Source organism: Rhinolophus hipposideros, assembly GCF_964194185.1.
Source record: "Rhinolophus hipposideros genome assembly, chromosome: 24".
Taxonomy (NCBI): domain Eukaryota; kingdom Metazoa; phylum Chordata; class Mammalia; order Chiroptera; family Rhinolophidae; genus Rhinolophus; species Rhinolophus hipposideros.
In genome coordinates this window covers 20,691,908-20,701,093 of record NC_138070.1, presented here as the reverse complement: position 1 = coordinate 20,701,093, position 9,186 = coordinate 20,691,908, and the positions used below count along the sequence as shown (strand labels likewise).

At 46.4% G+C, this 9,186-nt stretch overlaps 1 gene segment (V, D, J or C); it reads right to left on the bottom strand.

The window, feature by feature from the left end:
• Window positions 1-333: 333 nt before the first annotated feature.
• On the bottom strand, window positions 334-1,352 carry LOC308492639 (immunoglobulin lambda variable 1-40-like). The segment is given in 3 exons: window positions 1,307-1,352; window positions 863-1,194; window positions 334-447 (listed from the first exon to the last, which is right to left on the bottom strand).
• Between the last annotated feature and the right edge of the window lie 7,834 nt (window positions 1,353-9,186).

Here is a 9,186-nt window from a genome sequence, read left to right as displayed (position 1 = left end):
CCCATTCAGAGTTCAGGTCTGAGGTGACCAGAGCTGGAATCCCTTCTTCAGCCTCCGGCCTTCAGTGCAGAGACTCATGTCCCCAGTTGATAAGGTGCTGGACTTTCTGTTTCCTTAGAGACCCTTTGTCTAGGAAGGTGCTGCAGTGAGTGACTTTGAGGACAGACGGAGAGGAGGACCTTCCCTCCCCGGCGGTGCCCCTGGATGAGCCTGGGCCCATGGTGGCAACAGCAGTGACAACAGAAGCAGAAGCCACAGGTTGAGGCTGAGCAGGCAGCTGTGGGGCGTTTCTGCTCCTGGCAGAAGAGAAGAGGGTTCTGGTCTCAGTTACCCTCAGGCCTGGAGCTCTGTGGGACCATCAAGGCTGACGTCACAGATGTGACCCCGAACAGGAGCCTCGTCCTTATGCCTCAGCCCAGTGGCTGTCAAGGAGCCCAGGTTGTGAGACTTGAGACAGAGAATCAGGGACCCCGAGGGTCGACTAACATAATAGTTGAGGGGTTTGGGGCCCATTCCTGGGAGCACTTGGTACCAAGACAAGTATTGGACACTTGTGATGTGTCCTGAATGAGACACAGCTGGATTCTGTGTCCCTGGTTCTGTTCTGCCCCATCGTGGACTCTGTCACTGGGACATCCAGGAATTGCTGCTCAATTCGAGAAAACAAAAAATGTGTTGCAGCAAGGACAGGCTTGGGGGGCAGGACTCAAAGGACGTGGCTGATTTTCCAGACAAAGTTCCCTTTGTGGGTCTCGAACCCAGTTTTATGCCAAACAAACAAAGGAAGCAGCTGTGTGGTCAGAGGAGTAGCGGCTGCTCAGGGAAGCCCCTTTGTAGAAGGGACAGCAGGTTTTTGTCTCACTTCCCCACAGGCCTGGAGCACTGTGCGAGCACGCAGACTGTCGTCATAGGTCTGGCAGTGATAATCAGCCTCGTCCTCAGCCCGGAGCCCACTGATGGTCAGGGAGGCCGAGTTGCCAGACTTGGAGCCAGAGAATCGGTCGGGGACCCCCGAGGGTCTATCACTATCATAATAGATGAGGAGTTTGGGGGCCTTTCCTGGGAGCTGTTGGTACCAGTGCACATAATTACCCCCGATGTTGGAGCTGCTTCCAGTGCAGGAGATGGTGACACTCTGTCCCGGGGCCCCAGACACTGAGGGCGGCTGAGTCAGCACAGACTGGGCCCAGGATCCTGGAAGAGGGAGAGACACAGACATGGTGATTCTGGGTTTAGAGACAAGAGGAGGAGGCAGGGCCCCATGTGTCTTCCCAGGATCCCTTCCCCTGTCCCCGTATCCAGTCACCTGTGCAGTGAGCGATGAGGGTGAGGAGGAGAGGGGACCAAGCCATGGTGGACATGATCACCGAGTCCTGCCTTCTGTGGCCCCACAGCAGAAGCAGAGCTTCCCCCAAATGTCTCCCTTTCCCTCTTCATACTCTGAGAGAGGGAGGGTCCACTCATGCAAATGAGACCCCAGCTTTCTGATCCCTCACTGGGTCCTGGGTCAGGGCCCTGTGCCTGAAGATGTCAGGGGTGTGGGCAGGGGAGGGGCTGTGAGGGGCCCAGGGTGTGGGGAGGTCACAGCTGTGAGTGCTGAGCAGAGGGCACCAGCCAGTGACAGGTGGCTCTTCCCAGCTGTGATCACCCCCAGACCTTAGGGAATCAGCCTTTGGCGCCCCCTGGTGACCAGGCTCAGACAAATCATTGTGTGACATGGTGACTACAGCCCATCAGAGACAGCTCCTGCCCCCCCAGTCTCCTGTCCCCTGTCCTCCTACCATAGGGCCAAGACATGTGATCCCTTATGTGACCTCTCTATCAACTCGGGGCATCTTGATGTTCCACTCAGCCTCCTCAGGGTGAGTCTGTGCACGCTCCCTTTGCTGTTCTGTGGTCAGGGCTGAGGCGGTATCTCTTATACAAATTTCTTTGAGAATGGATCAAGTCCAGAGAAGTGAACATCCCCTTGGAGGTAGATCCTCTTCTGTGAAAACACAGGCTCTTTCCTTGTATGTGATTCCTCCTTTGTTAGGGACTATTATCCTGTCTCTTGGATACTTTCTTCCTGCTTTTTTGCGTGAGGATTGTCTAGTAAGACCATGAAGGTGGACTTTGGTTTATTTGGATGTCACTTGTGTCTTTGGTGTGTTACCTGTCTAGCTCTCATGACATCCAGACACACAAGACCTAATATTAGAGGGAACAGAGTCATAAAGCCCCCAAATAGTTCACTGGGTGGGATGGAAAGAGGGATTGCTCCCAGTTGTACCCCATTAAACCAATGCCCATGTGGCTGTTCAATTCAGGACATATCACTACATACTAGTTATGATTTAGCGCACATGCCACAGACTCAAATATGGTTCTCCCTTCCTACAAGGTGACACTTTGTGTTGGCATCTCTGCTGCCCTTTGCACTGACCTGATCTTTATATCCTCATGGCTTTCAGTGGATATGGGCTGTTCTGAGACACACATGACTGTTAGCAGCCGCTCTCTGCAGCTGAGGGTCACCCTTTAGTTACTGACAGCTTGACCCTGTCCACTGCGACTCCCCAACCCAGGGCCAAAGCTGCTTCTTTGGCAAGTCCTGGGTGGCACCTGTCTGTGCCCCCACGTGGGGTGTATGAGGCACAATCATTAAAGTTACCAGCCTGGCAGGGAACCCGAGGGTTCTATGACCTGTATTGAGTCTTTCTAGGGACCCTGTGTTCTTTATCAATTTCACACGACCCACTGGACCCCTGCTCTCCTCTGGGAAGCTGCAGGAGACCTGGATCTCTGCCCATGGACAAGCCCCATGGACACATATGGAGATTTCAAGTTTCCACTCTGCTGAGTCATTTAGAAACAAACGCACTGTTTATTTGTATTCACCATTTAAAAAATATTCTGATAGCTCCATTCTGCAATTATTATTCTCCAAAATATACCTTGTTATCTTTTGCAAGTTTAGGTATTCCTGTGAAGATTTTAGACATTTTATTCTGATAAATAAATAATGATACGTCATTTGTGAAATAAGCTGGTTTAGAGGGGAGTGCTTGCCCTCTGTCACTGCCCGGCTTCACCCCTGCAGGAAACACTGGGAGTCGGGGAGTCTCTGTAGTATCTTCTGTGAGGACAGAGGGACCTGTTCTTTTCTGCTCTTGTGACTCTGAGGTTTTCCTCTGCAACACAGGGAAGCTCAGTGCTGGTTAGTTGCATTAAGATGCAGGAAAAGAAGGTCATGTTCTGCCATAGAAATAGTCTTGTACTTACATAAAAACAACATTAACTATTATGTTTAAAATCAACCCTGTTCCTTTTTATTCTTTTTCCTTATATTATTTTCTTCTAGACTTTTCACCAAAGTTAGTGAAAGAGAGCATTTTTTCTCTATTTCTATTATGTTAATGCCTACTTTCTCTTAAATATAAGTTGCTCCTATGTTTTTCTTTACATATACACATAAAATCATGACTGCATCATATCCATATATTATTAAAGTTTTGTCTTGGTTATTAAATAATAGAAATCTGAAGTTAGACTTGAATGTGTGTATGTGCCCATGTCAATGTGTCCGTGTGTGTGCAGAAATGAATTAATACTTTGTGGGTTGTGGGGATACAATAAATGTAGTTTGCATGCAAAAAGGACATGAATTTTGAAAGATCAGGGATAGAACATTATGGACTGAACGTGGTACCCAAAATTCATGTGTTGAAGCCCTAATCCCTAGTGTGGCTGTAGTTGGTGATGGTCCTTTAAAGAAGTAATTAACATTAAATGAGGTCACAAGGGTGTGACCCTGATCTGATAGGATTAGGGCCTTTATAAGAAAAGACACCGGAGAGCTTGCTCTCTCTGCCATGGGAGGGCACAGCGAGTAGGCAGCTGTCTGCAACGCATGAAGAGATCTCTCACCAGAAACCAACCATGCCGGTGCTCTGATCTCAGACTTCCAGCCTCCAGACCTGTGACAAAGTAAATTCCTGTCATTTAAGTCACCCAGTCTGTGGTATTGTCTCATGGCAGCAAAGTAATACACTCTCCACTCTCCTCTGTTCTTATCCTATAATAATAAATAATTAGAAAAAAGAAATTACCAAAGTTCTACTTGATTTGACTTTAGAAATTTATTTTCTTCATCTTCTTCATTTTAAAGTTTTTATTCACATTGTTTAGTGTTTTCATGCAAGGTCTTGATTTGGGCTCCTAGTAATCTAGTGATTATCGGGACAAAATAAGAGAACACACTCAAGTACTTAAAGGTAATGCTGGTCAGTCGTAGGGTTGCACTTGACAAAAAAAACATACATGTGGATACACGGACCCATGACAGACATTGTGTTTGTGCACCAGACCCCCGGGAGGAGGCATGACGGTCACATCTACTGACAGATCAAAGGGCCAGGAGAGAAGCTAGAGGAGGGGGAATCCTTTTTTATAATTTTTAATTTAGCATATTTTTAATGCTTTACCAAAATTAGAAAAAAAGATTAAAGAAAATTATTCAGTACTGGTTAAAGATCAGTAAGTAAAAACAGAAGACGCAAGCACGACTGAGTATCTATCAGGCAAAGTACCCAGAAATCTCGGTACTTTTAGGGACACAGGGAAATACAGAGGAAAGTGAGTGTAATCCACACTGGATTACAACCAATTCAGTCATAAAATATATACTCCCCCCCCCACACACACACGAAGGCAAAAATGTCTAGAGACCATGGAAGGGTCTCAATAGGAGTAAGCTGAGAGAAAGAAGCCAGACAATAAGGAGACATACTGTGTGATTGCATTTATAAGCTTTACAAAGTGGAGACTGAACAATAGTCACAGGAAGAAGTCCCTGGAGGGTGTTGTGAGGACGGATGGGAGGGAGGATGAGAGAGGGGCATGACGAGGCTTTCGGGGTGGATAGATTCACTATCTTGATTGTGGTGATGTTTTCGAAGTTGTGCAAATATGTCAAAACATCAAATTATACACCTTAAATATTGGCAGCTTAATAAATGCCAATTATTTCTCAATAATAGTTATATAAAAAATAATATGGATACAAACAGCAGGGATTCACATTGAGGACGAATGACAGGATGGCATTGCTCTGGAATGTCCTGGAAATAAGGAAAGGATTGATGGCGGAGACAGAAAATTCCTCAGTGAGAGGTCGGGTCTGAGATGACCACAGCTGGGCCTGCCACTCCCTGTCCATGAATTTCAATGCACAGAGGTTCTGTGTCCCATCCTGATGGGGAAATAAACTTTTTTTTTCCTTTTATTCCCTTTGTCTAGGAATGAGCTTCTGTGAGTGACTTTGACAGAACAGACAGGATAAACTTGGGTCCATGGTGGCAGCAGCAGCAAAAGCAGAAGCCATAAGCGGGCCTCAAAAAGCAGCTCCTGGCTATGGTGGGTGTGGCCTGGGGGTTCCAGGGGCACAAGGATAGAGCTGCTGGGCGCCAGTGAGCGCTGAGCAGAGACAGGACCCCGAGGCTGGTTCACAGTTGTGGTTGTTCTCAAGGACAGGCCCACAGCAGCCCCTGCTGCCCCAGGCCCTGGTCCATCCCTAACGCTGAGAGGTTGTCAGGGGTCTATTAGAGGGAGGGGCAAAGTCAAGGGACCTGCTCCCTTGGGAGGATCTCGTTCCTCAGGTGAGTCTTTAGCTTTCCAACCTGGACTTTTCAGCAGTGGTCTGCCCACCGCTCCCTCTGCTTTCAGGTGAGCTCAGAGGGCTCAGTTTCAAATGCAAACCCTTTCAGGTGAGCAAAGCATGAGAGCTCAGAGCGGGACCAGCTCTGTGGACTCACCTCCCAGACTGTTTAGGAGGCCAGAATTTTCTCTTGTTGCTCCATCCTCACCTGATAAGTCCTCACGAATGGTGGGTTTCAAATGGGTCTAGTTTATTACCAATTCAGCTTACCACACACCATAACGTGATAGTTGTGTGGACATGTTGGCAATCAACTGATTCCTTAGAAACTGCTTAACTTATTTGGGTAAATATTAAGGTGTGGGATTGCTAAATTATAACGTAAGAAAGTGTTTTAATTTTGTGAAACACTGCCAAACTGTCTCCCAAAGGGTCTGTCCCCTTTTTCATTCACACCAGTAATGATGGGTGTTCCTGTTGTTCCATATCCTCGCCTTTAGTTGGTTTTGCCAGAGTTTGGATTTTAGCCTTTCTAATAGGTGTGTAGTGGTAGCTCTATGTTGTTTTAATTTGCAATTTTTTTCCTTTTATTAATGTCTCACAGCTTCTTTTATTATTAGTTTCAGGTGTACAAAACAATGTAATGATCAGACATTTACACCCCTCAAAAAGGGAAATTTGCAATTCCTTAATGACATATGATGCTAAACATATTTTCATATGCTTCTTTGCTACCTGTATATGTTCTTTGTTGAGGTGTCTTTTCAGATCTTTTGCCCATTTTTAATTGAATTGTTGGTTTCCTGTTGTTGAGTGTAATGAAAGTCATTTTACAACATAGATATTTCTAGAGTCATCTTCATTATCTGGTAGAAACAAATATGTATAAAGAAGACTTTGCCTGATGATATATCATATGCCTTCGACCGGCTTTTAAAACACATTGTTATAAAATAGAGGATTAAAACCAAACATTTTGAAGTTGACCAGAGGACTTGCATGCGTCCTCTGTGGCCATGGACTTCAAGCCCCCCCAGAGTCCACACTAACTAGACGCAGCTTCTCTGAACACGAGATGGGAGATGTTAGGAGCATAGAGTGCACTGAGCAGGAGTGCACTCTATGGAGTGCACTCACTTCCCCACCTGCATCTGTCACTGTGGAAATGGTTGCTGAACCACAGAGCACAGTAATACTCGGCCTCATCCTCGGGCTGGGCCCCCGTGATGGTGAGGGCGGCCTTGTCTCCAAGGAGAGAGCCTGAGAATCGGGCAGGGACCCCTGGGACCCGGTTGCTGGTGTCACCTATTAGACCGCGGGGTACCTGGTAGGGCTTCTGTTGGATCCAGTTGGCATAGTTACTGGAGGTGACGGCCCCAGTACTGGAGCCACAGGTGTGTGTGACCGTCCCTCCAGGAGATGTGGACAGTGAAGCTTCCTGAGTCACTGTGGCCTGGGAAGTGGTTCCTGAAAACAGGTGAGAGACCAAGGTCAGGAGAGGGGCAGAGGCATGAAAGTGCGGTGTGGCCTCTCCCACCTCAGCCCAGAGAGTAGCCCTGACCTGTGCAGTGAGCCAGCAGTGTGAGCAGGAGAGGAGCCCAGGCCATGGTGCAGACGCCCCAGTGCTGTGCTTCTCAAGACCCTTTAGCACCGTCAGCCTGCACAGCTCTCCTTGTAACTCCTACCACCTGTGGGGGCGGGGCTGCCATGCAAACGAGCTTCCCCCAAGGGGTACTCAGCAATATGGCCAGGACGTGGCTACTGAGTTGTTCCACATCAGTGACCATGTGTTAGTGGGGATGAGGGCTGGGAGGACCCAGAGCTAACCCTCCTTTCCAGGGTCTGTCTATACCCCCCTTTTAATGCCCATCACGGATGGAAAGAAGCTCTCCGGCAGCTCTTTCCATTCTACTCCCTCTCTTGTTCTCTGGTCTGGAGTTCCTTTGGAAGTGACTTTCAGAGCCTGCGGTTCTACAGACAGGAAATCTGGTGAAGGAATTTGGGTATGTGGAAGCTTAAATGTACCACCACCTCCTTTCTTCTTAACTCCAATCCACACAGAGCAACCATCTGTGAGGAGTGGAAGAGCCAGGATCTTTGCTTCTCTAATGTAGGTTCCCCTTAACCCCAGCTACTGTTGTGTATATCTAGCTATGTGATCTGTCAACCATTCCATAATCAGAAGCTTTGTCTCTTCCAGGGCCCAGGAACATTCCAGAAGTTTTGAATGGTTTATAGTTCCCTATTACTCCAGTGCCCTAGAGGACTACATTATAATTATATTCCTAGTGCTTGCCAAACATGTTGTTTTTATTACTTTCTTTTTCTCATGACAAGTAGCTCTATTAACACAGGGCTGTATGGTTGCAATGGCAGGAGTACTTGTCTCGTACAGAGTAGGCAGAACCCTTTTTTGTCTCTGATTCATCCCACCTAGTGTCTTTGTTGGTCATCTGTAAATGAGTCACAGCGCTTTTCCTAATCGTACAACATGTACTTCCAGAACCAGAGGGTTGTGATTCCTTTTTCAGAATGAAAATTGTGGGATATAATTATTTCTTATTTTTATTTTTACAGGTATTCAAAAATGTCACAGACTGGGTTCTCCTTAGTGGACTAGTGGACTCAGTGGTATGACGGTCTATGGTACATCATAGGGTGTGTCCCTTATCTCCTGAGCCCGTATGTCTTACAAAGGACTTCAATGTACTTCCTACCTCTTGCTCATCTTGTTCAAACAAATCAATGTCAGCCATATAATGTATCACTGTGAGGTTCTGTAGAACATGCAGATGGTCCAGTTATCTGGAGAATGTGCTGGCCAAGAGGAGGTAAATAATTTTTGGACAATCCTTTAATTATACTGATGTCCATTCCATGCGAGTGCGAATAGTGTCTGATAGTCCACGCTGCCTACTGATAGATGTGGAAAGTCTGCACTCACCAGACTTAAGCTCTATACCATTGAACTGAAACAGTGTTAATGTGCTCCAGAAAATATACCACATCAAGACAGCAGCTGCAGTTGGGGTACTATAAATACTTTTCTGAGTTCATCTGGCAGAACCCATCTGTTTTTGTTGTTGTTATTGGTTGTTGCTTAGAAGCCAGATTGATGAGTTAAATGAGGACATGGTGGGAACCAGTACACTGCATTATTAATGTAGCACCAATCTCTGGTATTTTCCCACAATAATATTATTTTAAAAGTTTTTATTTTGAAGAAAATGGAGCAAGAACCGATTAAAGAGACAGTGCCTTGGCTTTCTCAACTATCATGCTCTTCTTGGCCTCTTCACCAGGTCAATAAAAATGTGTGGAGATTCTACTGACTTATGGGAATATGTCCATTGGGTGCTCCTATGGACCCAATAGATCTGCTGTAAGCTGTGCTCTACTAGACTAGATGTCCAATGTCCCTACTGTTATTAGGGACATGATAATGCTTTTCGTTCCTGAGTATTAATGTCAATTGGATCATGTGTTCAACAACACTCAAAATATCTGTATATTTTCTTCTCCGGGGTAGTCAATTAAGTGACCATAGA